General features: G+C 46.5%; 1 protein-coding gene across 5 annotated transcripts in view; it reads left to right on the top strand.

Moving 5' to 3' along the window:
• sipa1l3 (signal-induced proliferation-associated 1 like 3) overlaps positions 1-26483 on the top strand; it is a 121110-nt gene that overhangs the window by 5190 nt on the left and 89437 nt on the right. For 2 of the 5 annotated variants that reach the window (XM_046294853.1, XM_046294847.1), the window contains exon 2: positions 10899-11049. The exons of 1 other annotated variant lie outside the window; for it this stretch is intronic. The gene's annotated coding sequence lies outside the window, so the exon portion shown is untranslated. Of the gene's footprint in view, positions 1-10855; positions 11050-26483 lie in introns of all 5 variants that reach the window. 2 more of the 5 variants (XM_046294849.1, XM_046294848.1) reach the window with 2 other exon arrangements.

Here is a 26483-nt window from a genome sequence, read left to right as displayed (position 1 = left end):
TTTTTACATTTTATTTTCAATTATCAATTACTGTCTAGCTCTTATTTTGGTGATTGTTAAGATATTATATATTTTTTAAAGTATATAGGTTCATGATATTTTGTACATACTTTATCTAGTTTAAGTTTACACTGAAAGCATTTTTCTATCCCGTAAATGTATTTTTAAAAAACAAGGATTTCAATAGCAGAAAAATCCCTGCACAAAGCATTTAGACACTGCTACAAAGGACTTGTACACAGTTTGATTTAAACAGGACTGTTTCATATGTCTGTCCATTTAATAATTTTCAGATGGCATAGCACTGAAATGCCAAGGCAATGGAAAGCATTATGTACGTACACAAGTCATGTTAGAGATCAGAAATCTGCATTTTCAAAATGGAGAGCATACAAAAAAATCTGTTTTGCCAGCGTTTTATTTTGAAAGGCAAGTGTGTTTTTTTGTGTGTTATTTTTCTTAGAGTGATCAGGGGCGTGCAACTACATTTTCTCTTCACAGAAAATATATTAGTACAACACGTTCATTCATCAGATGTCAACAGAAGTGTAACACTGTTTGGCTAGCAGCCACACGAGTACTTTAGCTTACAATGATAAAGTAAGGTATTTTTGCCAAACTATTCATGGCCATCATATTTCTGTTTATCATAGAGTAGCCAGCAACATTTCCTCATGTGTTTCTTGATGTTAAAGGGGAAATTTTCTTCATCTCCAGCATCACTCCAACGTCAACATATGTGAAAATGGTGCGTTTCTATGTTTTGTAGTAAAAAGATAGAGGATGTTTCCATTTTGACCAATTGTGAGTAGGCATTACCTACTAACTGCCTAATTAGTTGATGGCATCATTGGAAACACTTATCTTTCTATGTTTTGTAGTAGAAAAAACATAGAAATGCGCCATTTTCACTACACTGCACGTCTGTTTCTCAAACTAGACACCAATGTACTTGTCCTCTTGCTCCCACTCCTCTTTCTATTCTGGTTAGAGCCAGTTTGCGCTGTTCTGTGAAGGGAGTATTACACAGCGTTGTATGAGATTTTCCGTTTCTTGGCAATTTCTCGCATGGAATAGCCTTAATTTCTCAGAACAAGAATAGACTGACGAGTTTCAGAAGAAAGAAAAGTATTTTGTTTCTGGCCATTTTGAGTTTGTAATCGAACCCTCATGCTGATGCTCCAGATACTCAACTAGTCTAAAGGACAGTTTTATTGCTTCTTTAATCAGAAGAACAGTTTTCATCTGGTCTAACATAATTGCAAAAGGGTTTTGATCAATTAGCCTTTTTTTAAATGATCAACTTGGATTAGCTAACACAATGTGCCATTAGAACACAGGAGTGATGGTTGCTGATTATGGGCCTCTGTAAGCCTATGTAGATATTCCATAAATAATCAGACATTTCCAGCTACAATAGTCATTTACAACATTAATAATGTCTACACTGTATTTCAGTTAAATTTTATGTTATTTTAATGGACAAAAATGTGATTTTTTTTCAAAACAGGGACATTTCTAAGTGACAACTTTTGAATGAGTGTGTGTACACACAGCACCAGTCAAAAATGTGTACACACATCATGTGCCTTTGTTTCAAGATCATTTTCTTGCCTAAACTCTAACACTTTCTAATTGCCTAAACTGTAACACGTTCTAAAGTGAATACTGGAACAATATTTCTAACCTGGACCATTCCCCACATTCTGAGGCGATTGAAAGTAAATTGTTTGTTATTTTGTGATATCATTAAAAATGTGAAAAGAAATACTGGAACTTGGAAAGTATACCCACTACATGTACAAAGTTTCCATCTGATGCATGGAATATGAAAAACTATCAGTGTTTTTGTTAAGAGATGGATATGATTTTAGGAGCCATAAGAAATCATTGTTTTAGAAATTTTTCACAGTGACAATTGAGGTCAGGGAGCGTGTCAGCCTTACGGAACCGCCCTTTTGAACAATCTGTATAAAATTGTTGGTTAAGAATGAATATATCAGACCAGAGAGATGTTAAGCCTCATCTTGAGTTTAAAGTGGCGTGAGCTCTGAATCTCAACATAAGGTAGGGACGATAAACTCACTTCCCAGATAATTACTGGTACGGCTGATTAGCTGTCCTAAGTAAAGTATCTAGAAAGTGGAACCCATCTACTACTCTTCTCAAATCACCGTGGTACACTACTCTCATCACACTGGGAATCATCAACACTGTTGGCTAGCCTATCTTCAAAAAGGCATATTCCAGAGCAAATGGAAGGAAAATCAACTCTGTAGTTCTGTTCAGGACTACACGACAAGTCCTCGGATACTGGACAACTGCAAAGAAGAGCAGCAGTAGAAGATTTATTAGAACCATTTTTGAACAATCAGAGCCTTACAAGCCTACCGCGAAAAGGCCCAACCCCTTTTCCAAGGCAGCTCGGTTCCGAGAGGGATACACGGCAAACCAAGGAATTGCACGCAAATACATTCATGATTTCTTATTCCAAGCGTGCGGAGGTTCGTGTGCAAAGTATAGGAGTACGATAAGTACGACAGTAAAGTGTCTGTCCCTCTCTCTCTCGCCCTCTCCATGTCTTTTATAACAAGCAGCCGTATTGTTGTCAGTCTGCTAGGTACTTGTTTTTAACATATTAAGTGTGTACGTTTGTCCTGTGTTAACATTTTAATTAGCTAGTAAATAAATCATTTAACCAATTGGTGTAGTACTGAATCATAAGTAAGGCTCGGGTTTTTGCAGGTGCAAGCAAGTTGACTGTTCAGAATGATGATATGATACGATGTTATGATTAAGTTGAGTTTTAATTCGGGAGATGGTAACTTTTTAAAGAACCTCTCTCGTGGTGCCTCAGATCCTAATGAGTTAATTGTTACGTTATTAATTTAATCGGTTAACAAACATATATTTAGGTTATTAGATAAGTCTTCAGATTAATGGTCACGACAATGAATATGAACAAGAGAAATTGTGACATTTCCTATTTATCTTGCATTTTATAGAGATAAATAGGCTAAACAGAAGTACCAGAGAAGTAGCTACACTACAGTCAGGGCATTCGATCAGCATACAGTGCTCTATCATGAATTCTCAGCATGCAGGGACAAATGTCTGAGCAGATATGACAAAAATAAGCGGTTTTAGATCTGCATTTACAAAACGCAGCAAGATATTCTCACTTAAAGTGGTTATATACAATAATACTGGGGGAAACATCTTCACACACCGAGAGCCATATGAAAGGATACGTCTGCCTCTTGAGGTTCTCGGTGTACTTACGCTGTAGTCAAGGCTGAACATGTAGGAGTGACTGTCAGCTATATAGCCTAAGCCTGGAACAACTGTCAAGCTAAAATGTCCTAAGCCCTTACTGGTGTGCTGATTTTTAACATGAGCGGATTTCTGCCCCCTTTATATCCTCCTTGGTTCTAATTAGGTAATTACATTTCCAAACTGATGCTATGCTAAATCAATAGAAGAGGGAGGTGTACAAATCAGATCTCCAGGGAACACATTTCCCCAATCCCTTAGGATATGTTGTGCAGCTGAGGCACCTTGCTTTGTTATTCTTCTCTTATTTTCTAAAGTATTTGCCTTTTTTAAAAACCTTTATTTAACTAGGGAAGTCAGTTAAGAACAAATTCTTATTTTCAATAACGGCCTACCAGGGAACAACAGATTTTCACCTTGTCAGCTCGGGGATTCCATCTTACAACCTTTCGGTTACGAGTCCAATGCTCTAACCACTAGGCTACCCTGCAACCCTTTTGAATGAGTTCCTCTGCTCTTTCCAAGGAGAAGAGCTAGCAAGCCTGTTATTTCACTGGTTTCATGTTTTTCTCAAACCGTGTTTTCACACGTGGAGCCTTTATCAGACAGGCAGTGTGTGTGTGTGTGTGAGTTCAGATGTAAGGGGACTTACACAAAGGGCCCTGCCATGCAGATAGAGAAATGTTGGAGAGAGGAGGAAATCCTAGATGAAGTCAAAAGGAAACAGCTGATTCTCTCTATTTTATTGGGGTGAGGAGGGGTCGAAATTAGACTTGTACAGCCAACATTTGGTCAGGATCATCATGTGGTCATTTATTGGTAGAGCTTCGAAGTGCGAAGCTGCTTTGACCGGGTTACTTGATTGAGTGACTGCCAACGTATAGGGATTGTGTTCTGGAACGTTGAAGTGACACGTGTCTGTGCTTGCATGCTGTTTTGCTTACTGAATAGGGAGGATGTTTGCCTGGTTACATCTGTGTTTCATTGGGAGATGAGTTGTTGGGCTCTTGCTTACCCTCACCCTGGCCCTTCTCGTTGCGTGAGTAGAGGTCCGGATTTAGGACAGGAAGTAGTGAGTGTGAACACAGTGCTGACTGTCTCTGTGAGTCAGACAGCAGGCATGACTAGAATCCACCTGGTCAGGATATAATGAAAGACAACCTCAACTATTCCAGTTATGGGTCAAGCTCTGTTTTTGGAATGGATGAATGTGTACAACCCAACAGCAACAGGAAACCTGTGGTCATTTGCGTGATTCCACTTCCTCTGTCTCTAAGGATGTTTCCATTTGGGAGCTGGCCAGTCAAACCCATGTCTCTCTGTCTGTCTGTCTGTCTGTCTTTTCTTTATTTTCCCTCTTTCTTTTGCTCTGGAATGTGTCTAGAGACATGCAAAGGTCCCTCCCACCCTGTATGCGTTTGTGCAGTCCAGTCCACCTCCCCATAACTCAGATCCTGTCTCAAAAGTAGTCATTGTTTTAATGCTAATTGAGTGTAGTACTTGGCCATTCCATGAATGCCATTTGGCCTGATTCTACTGTACTGTATCACTATTAGCATTTTTCTTCCCCATTTCTAAATCTGATTTTGTGGGATGGAGTGCTGCAATAGCTATGGATATAAGACCATTGTGTGTTCAGGAGAGTTCAGAAGGGGGTTTCTGAGAGAGACGTAGGCTATAAGTTGTTATTTTGGTGGGTAGTACTGTTCTCCTAATGATGTGTGTTTTGCATGTCTCCCTGGGCCAATGGTGCTACACTAATGATAACAAATGTCTGTGTGTGTGTGTGTGTGTGTGTGTGTGTGTGTGTGTGTGTGTGTGTGTGTGTGTGTGTGTGTGAGAAATAAGTGTACACTGTTGACAACTTTGTTCCTGGCCCACTGAGTGGGCCTGGGAGTGATGACGAGATAGGGAGGTTGTGTTTTCTCTCTAGAACAGTAGGCCTTGTTATCGAGGGAGAGATGGATTGACTGATAGCCCCAGACTGAGAGAGAGATGGGTGGGCGGAGAGGGGCGGGGGATGAAAGGAGGTGAAAAGGTTGTCTGTAGCCAGCCTAGAGACCAAACTGCCTCCTACTGTAGGGGTTTAATGGTACACGTATTCCTACCGAATTGTTCATCACAGGGATCTCGGTTCGGTCTACACTGTGAACCCGAATGAATACATAAAACAAAAATGTTATATATAACAACAACACGAGGGCTGTAGGCTATGCCTACGCTGTATTGTATGCCATTGCCTAAATCTCATCTGAAAAACATTGTAGGCTATTCCGTTAACCTGTTAAGCTTACCCCCTACTTTTTCGAACATTCTGTTAAAAATCTCGCAACATTTCAGTGCCCTGCTACTCATGCCAGGAATATAGTATATGCATATCATTAGTATGTGTGGATAGAAAACACTCAGACGTTTATAAAACTGGTTAAATCACGGCTGTGGCTTTAACATAACGTGCGTTTCATTGAAAAGTCCAGGAAAATCTGATCACTGAAAGTGGAAAAATATATCCATCCGCCGCTTCAACCCACTGTTATGGGCGAAAAACATTAAATATGGCTGAGGTTGCAGTACCTACAGCTTCCACACGATGTCAACAGTCTTGTCATTTGCCTAGGATTTGTTTCTTGGTCAAATGAACAAGAGACAGCCCATTTCTTCCGGTCTCCGACCGGATATTTTGGTTGAGAAATAGACGGACAGTATTTCAAGATGGATCCCTATATGATTAATTTGATCGCTTATTAACGTTTACTAATACCTAAAGTTGCATTACAAAAGTATTTCGAAGTGTTTTGTGAAAGTTTATCGTCGACTTTTTGAATTTAAAAAAATGACGTTACGTTATGAAACGCTATTTTTTTTTCATTTATCACACAGTCTACATAGAACGATATCTAGGCTATATATGGACTGATTTAATCGAAAAAAAGACCCAATAGTGATTATGGGACATCTAGGAGTGCCAACAAAGAAGATGGTCAAAGGTAATGAATGTTTTATATTTTATTGTGCGGTTTGTGTAGCGCCGAATATGCTAATTATTTTGTTTGCGTCCCCTACGGGTCTTTTGTGGTGTTACATGCTATCAGATAATAGCTTCTCATGCTTTCGCCGAAAAGCATTTTAAAAATCTGACTTGTTGCCTGGATTCACAACGAGTGTAGCTTTAATTCAATACCCTGCATTTGTATTTTAATGAACATTTGAGTTTTAACTAATACTATTAGCATTTAGCGTAGCGCATTTGCATTTCCAGAGCTCTAGATGGGACGCCTGCGTGCCAGGTAGAAGCAAGAGGTTAAAACAGCTACATACGCACGTTGTAATCGAAATTCTAATCTTAACTGGCACATTTCAAACTATCCTTTGGTGAGACACACCCGGGAACTAGTTCTGTTCGATTTTACGATGGTGAGTGGTGGGGTTGATCAATTCTGCTTTGAGGATCCCCCATCATCGCTTAAATTTCCAGTTTTGGATCATTTTGGCTTCACAATACTTATTTTCCACCATAATTTGCAAATAAATTCATAAAAATCCTACAATGTGATTTTTCTGGATTTTTTTCTCTCTCATTTTGTCTGTCATAGTTGAAGTGTACCTATGATGAAAATTACAGGCCTCTCATTTTTTTAAAGTGGGAGAACTTGCACAATTGGTGGCTGAATAAATACTTTTTTTGCCCCACTGTATTGGGGATACAACCATCCCAGCTCTGCAGATTTTGCTGCGATTAGACCGAATAATTTGATCATTAGTTTTGGTACTGTCCATATATAGCTTGTTCTTGGTCCCAGGTCCAGGAATGGCTGAAGAATTGAAACATTTACCTTGTGCTAACTCTGAAAATAGCACTTCTGGGTGATTTTTGAAAAGTCAGTCAATCGTTCAATAATACTTATAGCAAAAATGATTATCTTTTGATTTACAATCTGTAGAAACTATGAGATTAGGAAAGTTCCAAGACTTTTGAAAAATACATGGCAAATATAAATAAAAAATGGAGCTAGATGGGAGGGGTTGAGTGTAGCTGAAGGGTGGGACTAAAAACAAACAAAATATACCTAATGTAAAATATACAGTCTGTAAAATGTATATAGGTTCAGAACTTTTGTGAAACAGCCCATTAAAAAAATATATGCAACTGGCAATCACACTGGATGGTCTTCAGAGAAAATGGCAGGGGTTGAGGGTAGCTGAAGGATGGGATTAAAATCAAAATATACAGTTGAAATCTGTTTACATACACCTTTGCCAAATACATTTAAACTCAGTTTTTCACAATTCCTGACATGTAATCCTAGTAAAAATGTCCCTGTCTTAGGTCAGTTAGGATCGCCACATTATTTTAAGAACGTGAAATGTCAGAATAATAGTAGAGAGAATGATTTAAAAATATATGGGGGATTGTAAATCAAGCAGACAATTACATTGATGGAAGCTACATTCTAAAAAAAGACCACTACTTCGTAGTCATATTGGATGATGAACAACCTAGCGTTGGCAAGCCAGAAGTTAGTCTATTGTTGGTTGCTGTCTCCCATGCTCCCTCCCCGTGTCACTCACTCACAGTACACACACTGCAAAGCCCCTCCTCCGCCTGCTAGAGCGTCACTCTTGCGCTTTATCACCTCTGGTTAATAAAGTAGTTTACAAATTGACTTCTGCTGCTTCCCTCACTCGAACCGGGTCTGAATCCGACCAGATCTATTCAGAACTGATCTAGTTATCCTCGGGCCCGTTTAGAACGGGTCTTTAGATTTAAAAAACAAATTATACATATTGGGTCCGGGTGGGAAAGCCCCAGGTCCATTTCGGAATGGGTCCAACTTTGGACCCCTGAAAACCAACATAGCATTGTCTGTTGTGACAGGAAATGTTGTCACAGAAGCAGGACTTGGGTTTGTGTCTTATTTGTTTTTATAATAAAATAAACAACTTTTACCCCTTTCTCTCACCAATTTCGTGGTATCCAATTGGTGGTTAGTCTTGTCACTGCAACTTCCGTACGGACTCGGGAGTGGCGAGGGTCGAGAGCGGTGCGTCCTCCGAAACACAACACTACTCCTGGCGACCGTGTCAGCATACATTTTGCCCGGCCTGACAAAGGAGTCGCTAGAGCGCGATGGGACAACAACATCCCTAACGGCCAAACCCTCCCCTAACCCGGACGATGCTGGGCCAATTGTGCGCCGCCGCATGGGTCTCCCGGTAGCGGCTGGTTGCGACACAGCCTGGACTCGAACCAGGACCTGTAGTAACGCGGTGATGCAGTGCCTTAGACCACCACGCCACTTGGGAGGCTTGGTTTGTGTCTTTTGCTAAAGAAGCAAAAATGAATTGCAGTAACTGTTGCCATTTCATTTCCCCGCCGTACTGTAACCGAACTGTGACCCCCAAAACCACAATACGTACTGAATGGTTACACCCCTACCCTGCAGTATAAAAATGAAAAGATGGCCAGAAAAGCACTGTGTATCTCCTCCTTTCACTCTAGTCTAGTGCTCATCCATCTTTCCCCACTCTTTGGTTCAGCTTTAAAAGATACCGGTCTGGTTCCGTAAACGTTGCCCATGTGGTGCCTCACCCTAGTGGGGAAACGAAGACAGTCTAGCCAGGAAAGACACCTTGGAGGAAGAGAGAGCAAGTGAATGTGTAAGAACCCCTAGGGAAAAATGTGAGGGACTTGCATGAGAGTGTGGAGGAGATGTGCTGTTGTCCTTTCCCTGGTTGTCTCCTGAGAGGGAGAGGGTATGTGCTTGGTTTAGCAGGGCAATTCAGTGAATCCCTTCATATTTGGCTGAATGGGAGCACTCTGAAAAGGGTGAGGACAGGACACAGAGAAACAGACAATACATGCACTGTATCACAGTAACCAAGTGACACACTCTGTTGAAGGTCACTTCCATTACCCCACCCCTAAATGAAGCGTGCTTGACCCACTTACAGCAGCACAAATACTCAGCTCCCTCGCCACTTAGGCATCATCCACTCAGTTTTGCTCTCTCAAAGTTGCATGAATTCACTCTACACAAACACTTAACTCACACACTTGCGTGCATTCACATTTACTTTCATGCAGTTCTCTTTTACAACCCCTTATGCACATTAAGGTCACTCCCTAACATACACACTAGGGTTGGGTGATATCCATACATCTGTACCTGCCTATCGCTCCTGAGCCATCTCGGGATATACGGTATTACCTGTAGTGCACACAAGGGGGTGCTATTATTTTTATGTAAAAAAAAGAACCCCCAACAACTTAAATGACCAAAATGCTAACAAGTACTAAGGAATTCTCATAGTGGTTGCTCGGTAAATGTTAACAAGCGCATGCAAACATTTACCACTAGGACATATAACCCATCTCAAAGTTATTCAAATATCTCAAAATGCAGTTTGCAGCAGGGATCTTAATCCAGGAGGGGATTGGCTCTGCTGCTGTTACCACGAAGGTTGATCTTGCAAGCTAATGTTAGCCACTTAGCATTTTGTCAACATTCTGCTAAACAAGTTTCTAACAAGTACAAAGGAATCGTCAGAGAATGCTAACGAGCAGTAGTGGTGTTATGATAATCGTGCTGTTTGCTCTATAACCTGTTAATTCAAATGCTTTGTGACCGGGATAAATAAGACTAAGGCCGAGACACTAAGACACAGTAGCAGAATAAATTCAACCACATATTTTGTTTTATCACAAAACCGGATAGCAAAAAATTCCACAAAGCATATTGCATGTAACAAACAGCTACTACCAGCTACAGCATGTTTAAGCATGTTAATGTGTCCAACATTTTCGGACCACTAAACAACTACTGATTTAGAACAACAGAGTTATCCGCAAGTCGCGAAGAAAACGGGAGCTGCCTACACTATTCCAGCACCATTTCAACTTCAACATTTCAACATCATCAAATCACCTCTGCTTAGTCTAATACAGTGACAACTAAAAGATACCAAAAACAATTTTAGTCCAATCAACCATAAGCTAAATATGTGGCTCTCCATGGTTCTGATTTCGGTGTGTAAGTGGAAAAATGTTTACTCACTCTACTTGTAGAGAAACTCCAATGCCATCCTCTTTCATGTTGACGAAACGTCTATCAGCCTGTCATGCAGTACACACTTTTCTTTTTTGTTTTCCTAGACTACCTGGCAAAAAGTCTTACTTGCTAGCCTAACTTCCATTCATGGGTAACGTTAGTTAGTTAACATTAGCCATCTACGTCTAGCTTCATATTGAACTTTCATCCTCGAAGGCCAGGAGCACTACCAATGTATGAATTAATGGTTGGATCACAATGAAGAGTTAAGTAAAAGCAGAAGTCCAAATCCCTATCTCCATCCATGGCTAATTTAGGAAAGGGACACTTTTAGCTAGCTAGCACACCTAAAGACAACACAATTAGATGCAACAATTGGCAAAATCCAAACTGGCTTCCATTGACACTAAAAAAAAAAGTAAAAAAATTGGTGCGCAAGGACCTTTCACAGTTGCGCTCGCTCAGTTTAGCTCAATGCCGAATCCTGCACATTTTTTTTAATACTTAAAAAAATGTTTTGTTTTTTTATCGAGGAAGGCTAAATGCTAACTGGCTTACCTGGCATTCCATTCAAAGCTACGGGCGGCAACGACGTCACTCGTTTGGACCAGACGGCATCAGATGGCCTGCACGTAGAGACGGGGGCACTGTTTTGGACCAGACTGCATCAGATGGCCTGCACGTAGAGACGGGGGGCACTGTTTTGCTCGCTCGGATGCTTTCTAAGGTGAGGTACATTCAGAATTGAAGGAAAATGACGAAAGATAAATTGTATGTTTATAAAAACAAAATAATTTGAGGGCAAGCCTGGCTTCCCTTGGCATCCATGAATACACACCAATGCTAATGAGCACATTGCAAACATTTTGTTTCAGTTTCTGACCTAAAATATAAAAGTACATGTTAAAAATGATACTGTTTGCTGCACGCACAACACAAATATTAGCCAGCAAGGCTCTTGATCCAGGTGTGGATTATCTGTTGTCAAGCGAATGCTTGGTTTTTGAAGAAGCTACCCACTTAGCTAGATGGCTAACTAGCTACTTTATTAGCAAACCAGATGTACAACTGCAGACAATTTATCACATTTTAGAGAGTTAGCTTAATAGTTAGAAGATGTCTAGCTGGCAAACATTTAGTTGTGATTTCTATACTGTAAGTAGATTGCCTGGCGCCTGCTGCACGACAGTGAGTGACTCACAAGGCTCCAGTCTCTGGATAATAATGTGACTGATGAAATGAAGAACGCAATGTTCTTTATCTCCTAATGTATTGCACATTGACTGCAGGTATTTACTTAAAGTAGCCACGAATATCCCAATGTATAAAAACAAAAGAATAAACTGTTTCAACGCTATTAAAGGTATTGGAAAACCATCCCGTGGCTTTTTCCAAAATACCACGCTATACGGTATATACAGTATACCGCTCAAGCCGAATATACACACACTCACACCCTAGTGTGTTTTTCCAGTGGTTCCCAAGCCTGTCTTCTATTGGAATGTTGGCAGCCCCATGAAGAGCCTCCAGGCACTAGGCAGTGTCGCTCTTTTTCTTCTCCTCCTCTCTTTCCCTGACCCCCCCCCCCTCGCTTCTCTCTTTTCTCACTCATTAGTCATGGTTTCACAGAGGTCAGCCTACGTGCTGCTGTTCAGTGGGACGTGGACGTGTGTCTTTGCAAGAGCATCTCGTGTGGTGCCACCGCACCCGAGACTCACGCTATATTTTGCATGTTCTACATTGGTATTGGATAACTTGATGACTGTGAGCGTAGAGCTGAGGAGCTCTGATACATTAGTATGGTTCCCCACTGCATCTCTCTCCTGCCTGCCGGGAAAACCCTTGGTTAAAGAAACTGTTTTATTGCATCAGTGACACACCTTTGCTGGGCTATTAATGACCGAATTCGGTTTTTAGAGATGCCTGAGAGAGTAGCTCTAGGATTTCTATCAGGACATAAACCCTTCCCTTTGATTGATGCTGCAAGCAGACATCAATAATCATTAGAGAAACACGCTGCAGAGATTAGTTTAATTTGAAGGGAAATCGACACTGAAGGGTAGGTGTTGACAGCTCTGGGTGGGAGTTCTGTCTTTATATTAGCCTGCCAGAGAAGGGCTTTGTGTAAGAGCATACAAGCTAGAAGTGTACACACACACACACACACACACACACACACACACACACACACACACACACACACACACACACACACACACACACACACACACACACACACACACACACACACACACACACACACACACACACACACACACACACACACACACACACACACACACACACACACACACACACACACACACAATGCTGCGCTGCATTGGGAAAATCCTGTGTATCTTTCACCAAAGACTCTATAACACCGTCTGAATAAACTGTGACCGTTCACCTGAGCTCAACACCTGCCTCTGTTCACTTGGCTAGGATAAGGGAGAGGTGTATGTGTGTGTGTCTAACTGCTAAAGCTGTGCTGTGCCAGGGGGGGGGGGCTTTTAACACTGTTTGCTTGGTTTAATGCCTTGTTGCATTCTTCATCTCTCGCTATCATTTCCGTTTGCACAGTGCCTCTCTACTCCAGTGATTCAGTTCATTCTCAATAGTCCTGCTGTACTCAGTTTGCCTTGCTTTGGCAGGCAAGCCCAGTCTGCTGCTCTGTGGCCAGATCTGTATTATTATTATTATTATTATTTGGTTTACATGTAACCAAGGCAGCTGTACAGCAGCACTACAGTTACAGTACATCCTCCTGTTACCAGGAAAGAGGTGTCTCTCTCTCTGTGTGTGTGTGTGTCTCTCACGTATTTTTCTTCAAAGACTAAGTTGGGGTGTCTGTATATGTGTGTGTTTCAACTTGAGGGAGTAGCCTTCCTCAGCTCCCACATATTAGGCTAGGTGTGAGAGAGGAAGAGTAGGCCATAGTAAAAACCCGTAAGCCCTCAGGGGCAAGGTGGTGTGTGCCCATGTTTCTCTGTGTGTGCTTGTCAAAGTGTGTGTCTAGGTGTCTTTACACATAATTAATCGAATCCGGACCCCCTGTAGTGGACTCCTATTCTAGGTAAGTCGTGGCAGACACTGAGTAGAAGAAGAGATTAGGGATGTGCTTTAACCCACTTAGAACACCCTCAGGGACTCCTGCCAAAACGCCAAGCTTAGTGCTTTTAATCCTCTTCCCCAAGCCAATGTTTTTTCATTACCGATGCGTTCTTGTCTAACTTCCCTTTTTTTAGTTTGCTTGTGTGTGCACGGTTTGTGTGTGTGTGTGTTCATAATATGTTATGTGCACATGTTTTCTGGTTGTTTCCTGGTTGTAAACACACTAGTGACGAGCCCTGATGTGGTTTTGAAGTGAGCCTCCCCGTTGGTTCCTCTACACACACACGCAGGCAGACAGGTTTATTTAGCCCCACTAGAGCGGACCCTGTGGGGTCGCATCGGCCCTGGGAGCCAGTATACAGCATGGAGCCCCAGCCTCATCGCGTCGCTGGTTTTCCTCTCCGTGACGGGCCCACGGTTAATAAATACATTCGCATTCCACCACGTTGTTTGCATTCTTTTTGTTGTTGTTGTATTTAGACCACTCCTTTTGTACGGTTGCCAGGGTAAAGCGTGGTAGTGCTGTACACAAACTGAACCGCGCACACGTTAGGACTGCCTAAGATTATTGCCAAAGAAGTTAGCCTACCCAGCCCAACCCAGCATTGTTAGCCCAATCCGACATTGTGGGCATCTGATGATGGAAGGAGCAGAAGCTTGGAGGGTGATTCAGTAGCAGGGGTCTGTCACTGTGTGTTACGTCTGAGCGAGGCCTGGCAAGGCTTCTCTGCAGAGTCACGCCGGAATCCGGGTCAGCCTTGTGTGGCCCAGGACGTGCTTCACATCTCTCTCTTTCTTTCCCCAACATCCATCTCAGCTCCCTCTCTCCTCCACGCCAACCGATGCTAAGGAGGAGCACATAACAAGCCCAATGAGGGATAATCTGACAGGAGAGAGAGAGCGAGAGAATGGGGATGAGGAGAAAGAGGGAGAGACTGGGAACGAGGGAGAGAGATTTACTGGCAGAAAGGGGTTGCCCTGCTTGAAAGTGGGGCTGCTTGCTTAGTCATGACAAAACTCTGTTTTTGAAAGTGGGGCTGGGGAGAGAGAGTTGTGGACCGCCTAGAATTCCACAGACCCGGTAGGGTTGGGCAGGCACGAACGTTCGTCAGCATCTATAGCATCTATGTCTCCTCAGATTTACTGACACCAATTTATAACATTGAGCAAGCAATTGAAGCCAAAGAGCTATACAAGTGAGTATTTATGGGCCAGGGTGAAAACCTCAGTTGGAGAGGAGTTCTAGTCATATTAGGACCTGGGTTCCCTGTCATTGCCTTGTCTGTTGCTCCAGTTTGGCATGGCACACCATGGCTCCGTTGGCCAGACAGATGGCCTGGTGCTGGGCTCCTCAGGGATGGACTGTCCAGACAGACCCTATTGCCATCTGGGGGTCTCTACGCCATGGCAGCTTCACCATACCTGGAACTGATGCCCAATTTCAGATCTACCCCAACCGCCCTAAACCCTTAGCTCTGCAAGGACTGAATAGGTATTAGGCTTTTTTTGGAATGGTCACCTTGCTGCTTAACACCCAGGGCTGTGTCTTTGAAGAAACATGGACGTTTTAGCTAAAAAGATTTGGGGCTCTCTTTCCATAGCAGTGATTTTTGTTCGACACAGAGTAACAGGCTGGAGTGGTTGCACTGTGGCTTTGGACACTGAATCCAGCCTTTTTGAGTTGGGAGTCCACGGTGATGTGGTCTAGAAGCACAGAGGCTGGGCCCAGGCTGCCCACAGTCAATATTTGCTTTTGAGTGTCTGGCTTTTGGCGTGAGAACAAACAAAAACGGGCAAATGTCTTTGAGAGAAAAAGGGGAGGGAGATATGGATTTTCTTTCCTTCTTTCCCAACCCGAGGCTCTTCTCTCTAGTGTACTGCCTCCTTGCTGCAGCTGTCACCCTGCCTCTGGAAAGGGCCGCTTCAAGAACGCGTGTGTGTGTGTGTGTGTGTGTGTGTGTGTGTGTGTGTGTGTGTGAGAGGGGGGTTCTCTACTATTGCCACTCTTCGCCTGAGATGTGACACCTGTTCCTAATGTTTTCCAGGTCTGCATTTCTAAAACACTTGATGCTAACCACCGCACTAAGTGGTGATTGCGGGTAGCTTTGGTTGTATTCATCTACAGCCGTCACAGATTTTCCTGTGCACCATGAATGTGCCTGTGTGTGGCAACGCCCACCCATTGAGCCCTGGGCGGTATGTTTGTTTCTCTCTCTTACTCTGTCCATCTGGCTGCCCGAGAGAGGTGACGAGTCTGTACTGAAGCGTCAAGGAGGTGTAGAGAAAGCAGGGGAGGGAAGAAGAGTGAGAGACAGAGGGAAAAGGAGAGTGTGGGGGGGATACAGAGAGGGTAATGAATAGTAAGGGGTGTGGGGGTAAAAGTGTGTTTGTTTCCACAACACATAAAAAGACGTCTCGTAAACTACACGTGTCACAGATGCTTTGAAGGGAACCGCTCCGTGTGTGTGTGTGTGTGTGTGTGTGTGTGTGTGTGTGTGTGTGTGTGTGTGTGTGCCTGCCTGGGTGTAATGATCGTCTTGCCCTCCGAGGCGATCACAAGGGCAGGCCTGAGCCAAATGCTTCTCACACCTATAAGCCAGTGGAAAACTTGTGACGTTTTGTGCCCGTTTGTGTGTCACAGCCAGAAATGAACACACTCTCCCACCGCCACCGTGGAGATTTGAACCTTGTGTGGTTGAATTTGATAGCCTTATTTACTCCCGGAATCATTTAGGCTCTTGTGTACACGGGTGTTTTTAGAGTTGTATTTCCTGTTTTTGTCATGTTAGAGCAAACCGGCAGCTTTGTTTGGAGACGAGCTTGGTCTGTTTGAACATGTTTACATGGGGGTGATCCCACAGTGGTAGGGGTGGAGGACACACATGGAGGCAGGCAGAGAGGGGCAGAGAGAGAGGGGCAGAGAGAGAGGGGCAGAGAGAGAGGGGCAGAGAGAGAGGGGCAGAGAGAGAGGGGCAGAGAGAGAGGGGCAGAGAGAGAGGGCAGAGAGAGAGGGGCAGAGAGAGAGGGGCAGAGAGAGAGGGGCAGAGAGAGAGGGGCAGAGAGAGAGGGGCAGAGAGAGAGGGGCAGAGAGAGAGGGGCAGAGAGAGAGGGGCAGAGAGAGAGGGGCAGAGAGAGAGGGGGGCAGAGAGAGAGGGGCAGAGAGAGAGGGGAGAGAGAGGGGGGCAGAGAGAGAGGGGCAGAGAGAGAGGGGCGGGCGGGGGAGAGAGGGGCGGGCGGGGAGAGGGGCAGAGAGAGAGGGGCGGGCGGGGAGAGGGGCAGAGAGAGAGGGGCGGGCGGGAGAGGGGCAGAGAGAGAGGGCGGGCGGGGAGAGGGGCAGAGAGAGAGGGGCGGGCGGGGAGAGGCAGGCAGGCAGAGGCAGGCAGGCAGGGGAGAGGCAGGCAGGCAGGCAGGCGGGGAGAGGCAGGCAGGCAGGCGGGGAGAGGCAGGCAGGCAGGCAGGCGGGGAGAGGCAGGCAGGCAGGCAGGCGGGGAGAGGCAGGCAGGCAGGCAGGCGGGGAGAGGCAGGCAGGCAGGCAGGCAGGCGCGGAGAGGGAGAGAGGCAGGCAGGCAGGCGCGGAGAGGCAGGCAGGCAGGCAGGCAGGCAGGCAGGCAAGCAGGCGCGGAGAGGGGCAGGCAGGCAGGCGCGGAGAGGGAGAGAGGCAGGCAGGCAGGCGCGAGAGGGAGAGAGGCAGGCAGGCAGGCGCGGAGAGGGAGAGAGGCAGGCAGGCAGGCGCGGAGAGGGAGAGAGGCAGGCAGGCAGGCAGGCGCGGAGAGGGAGAGAGGCAGGCAGGCAGGCAGGCGCGGAGAGGGAGAGAGGCAGGCAGGCAGGCAGGCGCGGAGAGGGAGAGAGGCAGGCAGGCAGGCAGGCGCGGGCAGGCAGGCGCAGAGAGAGGCAGGCAGGCAGGCAGGCGCGGAGAGGGAGAGAGGCAGGCGCGGAAAGGCAGGCAGGCGGCGGGAGAGGGAGAGGCAGGCAGGCAGGCGCGGGAGAGGCAGGCAGACGCGGAGAGGCAGGCAGGCAGGCGCGGAAAGGCAGGCAGGCAGGCGGAGGAGGCAGGCAGGCAGGCAGGCGCGGAGAGGCAGGCAGGCAGGCAGGCGCGGAGAGGCAGGCAGGCAGGCAGGCGCGGAGAGGCAGGCAGGCAGGCGCGGAGAGGCAGAGAGCGGAGGCAGGCAGGCAGGCGCGGAGAGGCAGGAGGCAGGCAGGCAGGCAGGCGCGGAGAGGGAGAGAGGCAGGCAGGCGCGGAGAGGGAGAGAGGCAGGCAGGCAGGCAGGCGCGGAGAGGGAGAGAGGCAGGCAGGCGCGGAGAGGCAGGCAGACGCGGAGAGGCAGGCAGGCAGGCAGGCGCGGAGAGAGGCAGGCAGGCAGGCAGGCGCGGAGAGGCAGGCAGGCAGGCAGGCGCGGAGAGGCAGGCAGGCAGGCAGGCGCGGAGAGGCAGGCAGGCAGGCAGGCGCGGAGAGGCAGACAGGCAGGCGCGGAGAGGCAGGGAGAGAGGCAGGCAGGCGCGGAGAGGGAGAGAGGCAGGCAGGCAGGCGCGGAGAGGGAGAGAGGCAGGCAGGCAGGCGCGGAGAGGGAGAGAGGCAGGCGCGGAGAGGCAGGCAGGCAGGCGCGGAGAGGGAGAGAGGCAGGCGCGGAGAGGCAGGCAGGCAGGCGCGGAGAGGCAGGCAGGCGCGGAGGGGAGAGAGGCAGGCGCGGAGAGGGAGAGAGGCAGGCGCGGAGGCAGGCAGGCGCGGAGAGGGAGAGAGGGCGCGGAGAGAGGCAGGCGCGGAGAGGGAGAGAGGCAGGCGGCGGAGGGGAGAGAGGCAGGCAGGCAGGCGCGGAGAGGGAGAGGCAGGCAGGCAGGCAGGCGCGGAGGGGAGAGGCAGGCAGGCAGGCAGGCGCGGAGAGGGAGTGTATAAGACAGTAGTTTTGGAGGCAGGCGCGGAGCATTGGAGAACTAGAGGCAGGCAGGCAGGCACGTGTATGTGACAAGAAAGAGAGGAGGGAGAGAGGCAGGCAGGCAGGGAAGAGAGCTAGAGGCAGGAGAGAGGCAGGCAGGCAGGCAGGCAGGCGCGGAGAGGAAGAGAGGCAGGCGCGGAGAGGGAGAGAGGCAGGCAGGCAGGCGCGGAGAGGGAGAGAGGCAGGCAGGCAGGCAGGCAGGCAGGCGAGAGAGGGAGAGAGGCAGGCAGGCGCAGAGGGAGAGGAGGCAGGGCGCGGAGAGGGAGAGGGCAGGCAGGCGCAGAGGCGCAGGGAGGAGGGAGGCGAGGGAGGGAGGAGAGGGAGGAGAGGCAGGCAGGAGGGAGAGGAGAGAGGGAGAGAGGGAGGCGGAGGGAGAGAGGGAGAGGGAGAGAGGCAGGGAGGGAGAGAGAGAGAGGGAGGGAGGCAGGCGAGAGAGGGAGGGAGGGGCAGGCAGGGAGAGGGGGAGGAGAGAGGAGAGAGAGAGAGAGAGAGGGGAGGAGGGAGGAGAGGAGAGAGGGAGAGAGAGAGAGAGAGAGAGGGAGAGAGAGAGGAGAGAGAGAGAGAGAGAGAGAGAGAGAGAGAGGAGAGAGAGAGAGAGAGAGAGAGAGAGAGAGAGAGAGAGAGAGAGAGAGAGAGAGAGAGAGAGAGAGAGAGAGAGAGAGAGAGAGAGAGAGAGAGAGAGAGAGAGAGAGAGAGAGAGAGATGCGGACGGACACAGGCAGGGGCACGCAGAGGGGCAGGCGCATATTTAAACGTGTTAACCCTCGCAAGGCTGCAGGCCCAGACGGCATCCCCAGCCGCCCTCAGAGCATGCGCAGACCAGCTGGCCGGTGTGTTTACGGACATATTCAATCAATCCCTATACCAGTCTGCTGTTCCCACATGCTTCAAGAGGGCCACCATTGTTCCTGTTCCCAAGAAAGCTAAGGTAACTGAGCTAAACGACTACCGCCCCGTAGCACTCACTTCCGTCATCATGAAGTGCTTTGAGAGACTAGTCAAGGACCATATCACCTCCACCCTACCTGACACCCTAGACCAGAGGTGGGCAAACTTTTTGACTCGCGGGCCACAATGGGTTCTAAAATTTGACAGAGGGGCCGGGCCAGGCGCATTTGGAGGGAGTGTTTGGGCCGGATATACTAAAGCATTAAATGTAGTGTGTGCAAACCTCATAGCACAGTAAGAACACTACAACCCAATTTATTAACTGTCTTTCAAATGTGAAAAATAGCCCTTATCAGTTAATAAATTTGTCTCAAGGAATATGCAAGATATGGCATTTACATACTATTTCGCAGATACTGGGAGGAGGAAATGTAAATAGATTAAAATAACATACGCACTGTGATTTATCAAGATTGCGTCTGTTTTTAATAAGTTTCAATCGAAGGTGCAAAGTTAAAGAAATCAACATTTATTGAAAAATGGAATCACTTTCAACATTCAAAACATATTATTACACAACGAAATACTCAAGCTCAATAATATCTACTTGTGTTAAACTCTGCAAAATCATGGATGGATTGTCCTGACCGCGCGCTCTACAAACTCGCCACGGACGCCCTCGCCTTCACGCGCAAACAGTACACGTGTATCGTTGCCAAGCACACAGACATAGGCTGTATTAAATATCCTACCTGCAGCTGAAAATTTAAATTTAAATTAAGAGCGATGTGCGGCGTGTTAATTAAGCTACTGTACCTCTGCTGTGCGTAAATGCGCATTGCTCTGTAAATTAGCTGCCAACCTCTGAGCAGTAGCCGCCCGTTCTTGTGTTGACTGCTTGCTAGCATAGTTTGCATGCTTCGTGGCAAAGTGACGGCTGATATTGTACTCTTTGAAAACCGCAACAGCTTCTTGGCATATCATACATACAGCCGTTGATCGGACTTCAGTGAAGAAGTATTTTGTTGTTCACTCCTTATTAAACACTCGGCATTCGCTGTCCACTTTCCTTCTCTTTGGTCCGCTCATTTTCACAGAAGGGCTTAATGGTGACGTGAAACGAAGTGAAAATTAAAGTGAAATAAAGAGAAATACGCGCCACTCCAACAACGGTCAATGTGTTTTGAGTGCGCCATCTATTGGGGAAACGTGGGCATTGCAGGGAAAGGGGAAAAAAGGAGGTTTTTACTATAATTTGGACAAGTTCGGCGGGCCGGATTAAAAAGCCTAACGGGCCGTATGTGGCCCGCGGGCCGTAGTTTGCCCATGTCTGCCCTAGACCCACTCCAATTTGCTTACCGCCCAAATAGGTCCACAGACGATGCAATCTCAACCACACTGCACACTACCCTAACCCACCTGGACAAGAGGAATACCTATGTGAGAATGCTGTTCATCGACTACAGCTCGGCATTCAACACCATAGTACCCTCCAAGCTCGTCATCAAGCTCGAGACCCTGGGTCTCGACCCCGCCCTGTGCAACTGGGTACTGGACTCCCTGGCCGGACCGCCCCCCAGGTGGTGAGGGTAGGCAACAACATCTCCTCCCCGCTGATCCTCAACACGGGGGGCCCCACAAGGGTGCGTTCTGAGCCCTCTCCTGTACTCCCTGTTCACCCACGACTGCGTGGCCACGCACGCCTCCAACTCAATCATCAAGTTTGCGGACGACACAACAGTGGTAGGCTTGATTACCAACAACGACGAGACGGCCTACAGGGAGGAGGTGAGGGCCCTCGGAGTGTGGTGTCAGGAAAATAACCTCACACTCAACGTCAACAAAACTAAGGAGATGATTGTGGACTTCAGGAAACAGCAGAGGGAACACCCCCCTATCCACATCGATGGAACAGTAGTGGAGAGGGTAGCTAGTTTTAAATTCCTCGGCATACACATCACAGACAAACTGAATTGGTCCACTCACACTGACAGCGTCGTGAAGAAGGCGCAGCAGCGCCTCTTCAACCTCAGGAGGCTGAAGAAATTCGGCTTGTCACCAAAAGCACTCACAAACTTCTACAGATGCACAATCGAGAGCATCCTGGCGGGCTGTATCACCGCCTGGTACGGCAACTGCTCCGCCCTCAACCGTAAGGCTCTCCAGAGGGTAGTGAGGACTGCACAACGCATCACCGGGGGCAAACTACCTGCCCTCCAGGACACCTACACCACCCGATGTTACAGGAAGGCCATAAAGATAATCAAGGACATCAACCATCCGAACCACTGCCTGTTCACCCCGCTATCATCCAGAAGGCGACACACTGTCATTGACACTGACCCAACTCCAGCCACTTTAATAATGGGAATTGATGGGAAATGATGTAAATATATCACTAGCCACTTTAAACAATGCTACCTTATATAATGTTACTTACCCTACATTATTCATCTCATATGCATATGTATATATGTACTCTACATCATCGACTGCATCCTTATGTAATACATGTATCACTAGCCACTTTAACTATGCCACTTTGTTTACTTTGTCTACACACTCATCTCATATGTATATACTGTACTCGATACCATCTACTGTATGCTGCTCTGTACCATCACTCATTCATATATCCTTATGTACATATTCCTTATCCCCTTACACTGTGTATAAGACAGTAGTTTTGGAATTGATAGTTAGATTACTTGTTGGTTATCACTGCATTGTCGGAACTAGAAGCACAAGCATTTCGCTACACTCGCATTAACATCTGCTAACCATGTGTATGTGACAAATACAATTTGATTTGATTTGATGAGCGCGGGTAGAGACAGATGCACTGCCAGCCCATCAGCTGTCTGACTACTGCATAAATAATGCAGAGGCTTACCTCAGTGTTTTCATGTTCTCATCCATCTCTGTGAGTACCTTCTGTGCTTGGTCATGATGTGGTGGCCTGCTGCCACAGAGCACTGCAATTGTCTCCACCTCTGTTGGGTCAGGGTGGAGGTGTTAACCGGGGCCAATTTGTTTGTCTAGTGACAGCGTTTGCATACTGGCTTGAATAGGTAGCTTGGGAGTGAGCGGGATGCCAAAAGCCTTCGAATCAATTCAACATGTTCTGTTTTGAGATTGACTGTGAAAACGTAGAGGATCATATTTCGCGAGTTCCCCTACACCACTATTTCCCATGTCTCTGGCCTGTCCTCTCCCTTCATCTCTCTCTCTCTTCACCCTCTCTGTGGCTTAGCCCCCTTTCTTGTGCCTCGCTCGCTCGCTCCCCCCATTTATGGCAAGCCGAGACCTGAGGCTGAATACCAACTGATCCCATAAGCTACATACTGAACCGGGAGAGGGAGAGAGAGAGGGAGAGAGAGAGAGGGAGAGAGAGAGAGGGAGAGAGAGAGAGGGAGAGAGAGAGAGGGAGAGAGAGAGGGAGAGAGAGAGAGGGAGAGAGAGAGAGGGAGAGAGAGAGAGAGAGAGAGAGGGAGAGAGAGAGAGGGAGAGAGAGGAGAGAGGAGAGAGGGGGAGGGTTCAAGGGAACATGAGGGTTCAAGGGAAAGAAGGGGGAAGGGCAGAGCAAAGGATTTTGTGGGGGTTCAGTCTTGGGGCCAGTTTGTGTGGTAGCGGATGGAAATGAAGAGGGAACACGAGGAAGTAGTAGTTGGGAGGGAGTGGTGGGGATGTGTTGTTAATTACCTCCAGCTCAACGCTGTACCCCCCTCTCTCTATCTCTCTCTGTATCTCCCTATCTCTCTCTCTGTATCTCCCTCCCTCTCTCTGTATCTCCCTCTCTCTGTATCTCCCTCTCTCTGTATCTCCCTCTCTCTGTATCTCCCTCTCTCTGTATCTCCCTCTCTCTGTATCTCCCTCTCTCTCTGTATCTCCCTCTCTCTCTCTGTATCTCCCTCTCTCTCTCTGTATCTCCCTCTCTCTCTCTGTATCTCCCTCTCTCTCTCTGGAACTCCCTCTCTCTCTCTGGAACTCCCTCTCTCTCTCTGGAACTCCCTCTCTCTCTCTGGAACTCCCTCTCTCTCTCTGGAACTCCCTCTCTCTCTCTGGAACTCCCTCTCTCTCTCTGGAACTCCCTCTCTCTCTCTGGAACTCCCTCTCTCTCTCTGGATCTCCCTCTCTCTCTCTGGATCTCCCTCTCTCTCTCTGGATCTCCCTCTCTCTCTGTATCTCCCTCTCTCTCTCTCTGGATCTCCCTCTCTCTCTCTGGATCTCTCTCTCTGTATCTCCCTCTCTCTCTCTCTGTATCTCCCTCTCTCTCTCTGTATCTCCCTCTCTCTCTCTGGATCTCCCTCTCTCTCTCTGGATCTCCCTCTCTCTCTCTGGATCTCCCTCTCTCTGGATCTCCCTCTCTCTCTCTGTATCTCCCTCTCTCTCTCTGTATCTCTCTGTAACTCCCTCTGTATCTCTCTGTATCTCCCTCTGTATCTCTCTGTATCTGTATCTCTTTCTATGTATCTCTCTCTCTCTATGTATCTCCCCCTCTCTCTATGTATCTCCCCCTCTCTCTCTGTATCTCCCTCTCTCTCTCTCTGTATCTCCCTCTCTCTCTGTATCTCCCCCTCTCTCTCTGTATCTCCCTCTCTCTCTCTCTGTATCTCCCTCTCTCTCTCTGTATCTCCCTCTCTCTCTCTGTATCTCCCTCTCTCTGTATCTCCCTCTCTCTGTATCTCTCTCTCTCTGTATCTCTCTCTCTGTATCTCTCTCTCTCTCTCTCTCTCTCTCTCTCTCTCTCTCTCTCTCTCTCTCTCTCTCTCTGTATCTCTCTCTCTGTATTTCTCTGTGTCTATCTCTTTCTATGTATCTCTCTCTCTCTCTGTATCTCCCCCTCTCTCTCTGTATCTCCCTCTCTCTCTCTGTATCTCCCTCTCTCTCTCTGTATCTCCCTCTCTCTCTCTGTATCTCCCTCTCTCTGTATCTCTCTCTCTCTGTATCTCTCTCTCTCTCTCTCTTTCTCTGTATCTCTCTCTCTCAATTCAATTCAAGGGCTTTATTGGCATGGGAAACATGTGTTAACATTGCCAAAGCAAGTGAGGTAGATAATATATAAAAGTGAAATAAACAATACAAATTAACAGTAAACATTACACATACAGAAGTTTCAAAACAATAAAGACATTACAAATGTCATATTATATATATATATATATATATATATATATATAGTGTTTTAACAATGTACAAATGGTTAAAGGACACAAGATAAAATAAATAAGCATAAATATGGGTTGTATTTACAATGGTGTTTGTTCTTCACTAGTTGCCCTTTTCTCGTGGCAACAGGTCACAAATCTTGCTAATGTGATGGCACACTGGAATTTCACCCAGTAGAGTTTATCAAAATTTGATTTGTTTTCGAATACTTTGTGGATCTGTGTAATCTGAGGGAAATATGTCTCTCTAATATGGTCATACATTGGGCAGGAGGTTAGGAAGTGCAGCTCAGTTTCCACCTCATTTTGTGGGCAGTGAGCACATAGCCTGTCTTCTCTTGAGAGCCATGTCTGCCTACGGCGGCCTTTCTCAATAGCAAGGCTATGCTCACTGAGTCTGTACATAGTCAAAGCTTTCCTTAATTTTGGGTCAGTCACAGTGGTCAGGTATTCTGCCACTGTGTACTCTCTGTTTAGGGCCAAATAGCATTCTAGTTTGCTCAGTTTTTTTGTTAATTCTTTCTAATGTGTCAAGTAATTATCTTTTTGTTTTCTCATGATTTGGTTGGCTCTAATTGTGCTGCTGTCCTGGGGCTCTGTAGGGTGTGTTTGTGTTTGTGAACAGAGCCCCTGGACCAGCTTGCTTAGGGGACTCTTCTCCAGGTTCATCTCTCTGTAGATTATGGCCTTGTTATGGAAGGTTTGTGAATCGCTTCCTTTTAGGTGGTTATAGAATTTAACGGCTCTTTTCTGGATTTTGATAATTAGTGGGTATCGGCCTAATTCTGCTCTGCATGCATTATTTGGTGTTATACGTTGTACACTGAGGATATTTTTGCAGAATTCTGCGTGCACAGTCTCAATTTGGTGTTTGTTTCATTTTGTGAAGTCTTGGTTGGTGAGCAGATCTCAGACCTCGCAACCATAAAGGGCATTGGGCTCTATGACTGATTCAAGTATTTTTAGCCAAGTCCTAATTGGTATGTTGAAATTTATGTTCCTTTTGATGGCATAGAATGCCCTTCTTGCCTTGTCTCTCAGATCGTTCACAGCTTTGTGGAAGTTACCTGTGGTGCTGATGTTTAGGCCAAGGTATGTATCGTTTTTTGTGTGCTCCAGGGCAACTGTGTCTAGATGGAATTTTTATTTGTGGTCCTGGTGACTGGACCTTTTTTGGAACACCATTATTTTGGTCTTACTGAGATTTACTGTCAGGGCCCAGGTCTGACAGAATCTGTGCATAAGGTCTAGGTGCTGCTGTAGGCCCTCCTTGCTTGGTGACAGAAGCACCATATCATCAGCAGACATTTGACTTCGGATTCTAGTAGGGTGAGGCCGGGTGCTGCAGACTTTTCTAGTGCGCGCCAATTCGTTGATATATATATGTTGAAGAGGGTGGGGCTTAAGCTGCATCCCTGTCTCACCCCATGACCCTGTGTGAAGAAATGTGTGTGTTTTTTGCCAATTTTAACCGCACACTTGTTGTTTGTGTACATGGATTTTATAATGTTGTATGTTTTACCCCCAACACCACTTTCCATCAGTTTGTATAGCAGACCATCATGCCAAATTGAGTCTAAGGCTTTTTTGAAATCAATAAAGCATGAGAAGACTTTGCCTTTAATTTGGTTTGTTTGGTTGTCAATTAGGGTGTGCAGGGTGAATACATGGTCTGTTGTACGGTAATTTGGTAAAAAGCCAATTTGACATTTGCTCAGTACATTGTTTTCATTGAGGAAATGTACGAGTCTGCTGTTAATGATAATGCAGAGGATTTTCCCGAGATTAATGTTGACGCATATATATTCCACGTTAGTTATTGGGGTCAAATTTGTCTCCATCTTTGTGGATTGGGGTGATCAGTCCTTGGTTCCAAATATTGGGGAAGATGCCAGAGCTAAGGATGATGTTAGAGTTTTAGTATAGCCAATTGGAATTTGTTGTCTGTATATTTGATCATTTCATTGAGGATACCATCAACACCACAGGCCTTTTCGGGTTGGAGGGTTTTTATTTAGTCCTGTAACTCATTCAATGTAATTGGAGAATCCAGTGGTGGT

The sequence above is a fragment of the Oncorhynchus gorbuscha genome, linkage group LG13 (assembly GCF_021184085.1).
Source record: "Oncorhynchus gorbuscha isolate QuinsamMale2020 ecotype Even-year linkage group LG13, OgorEven_v1.0, whole genome shotgun sequence".
NCBI lineage: Eukaryota > Metazoa > Chordata > Actinopteri > Salmoniformes > Salmonidae > Oncorhynchus > Oncorhynchus gorbuscha.
Note: the sequence above shows the minus strand (reverse complement) of the source record. Positions and strands in the feature narration are given on the sequence as shown.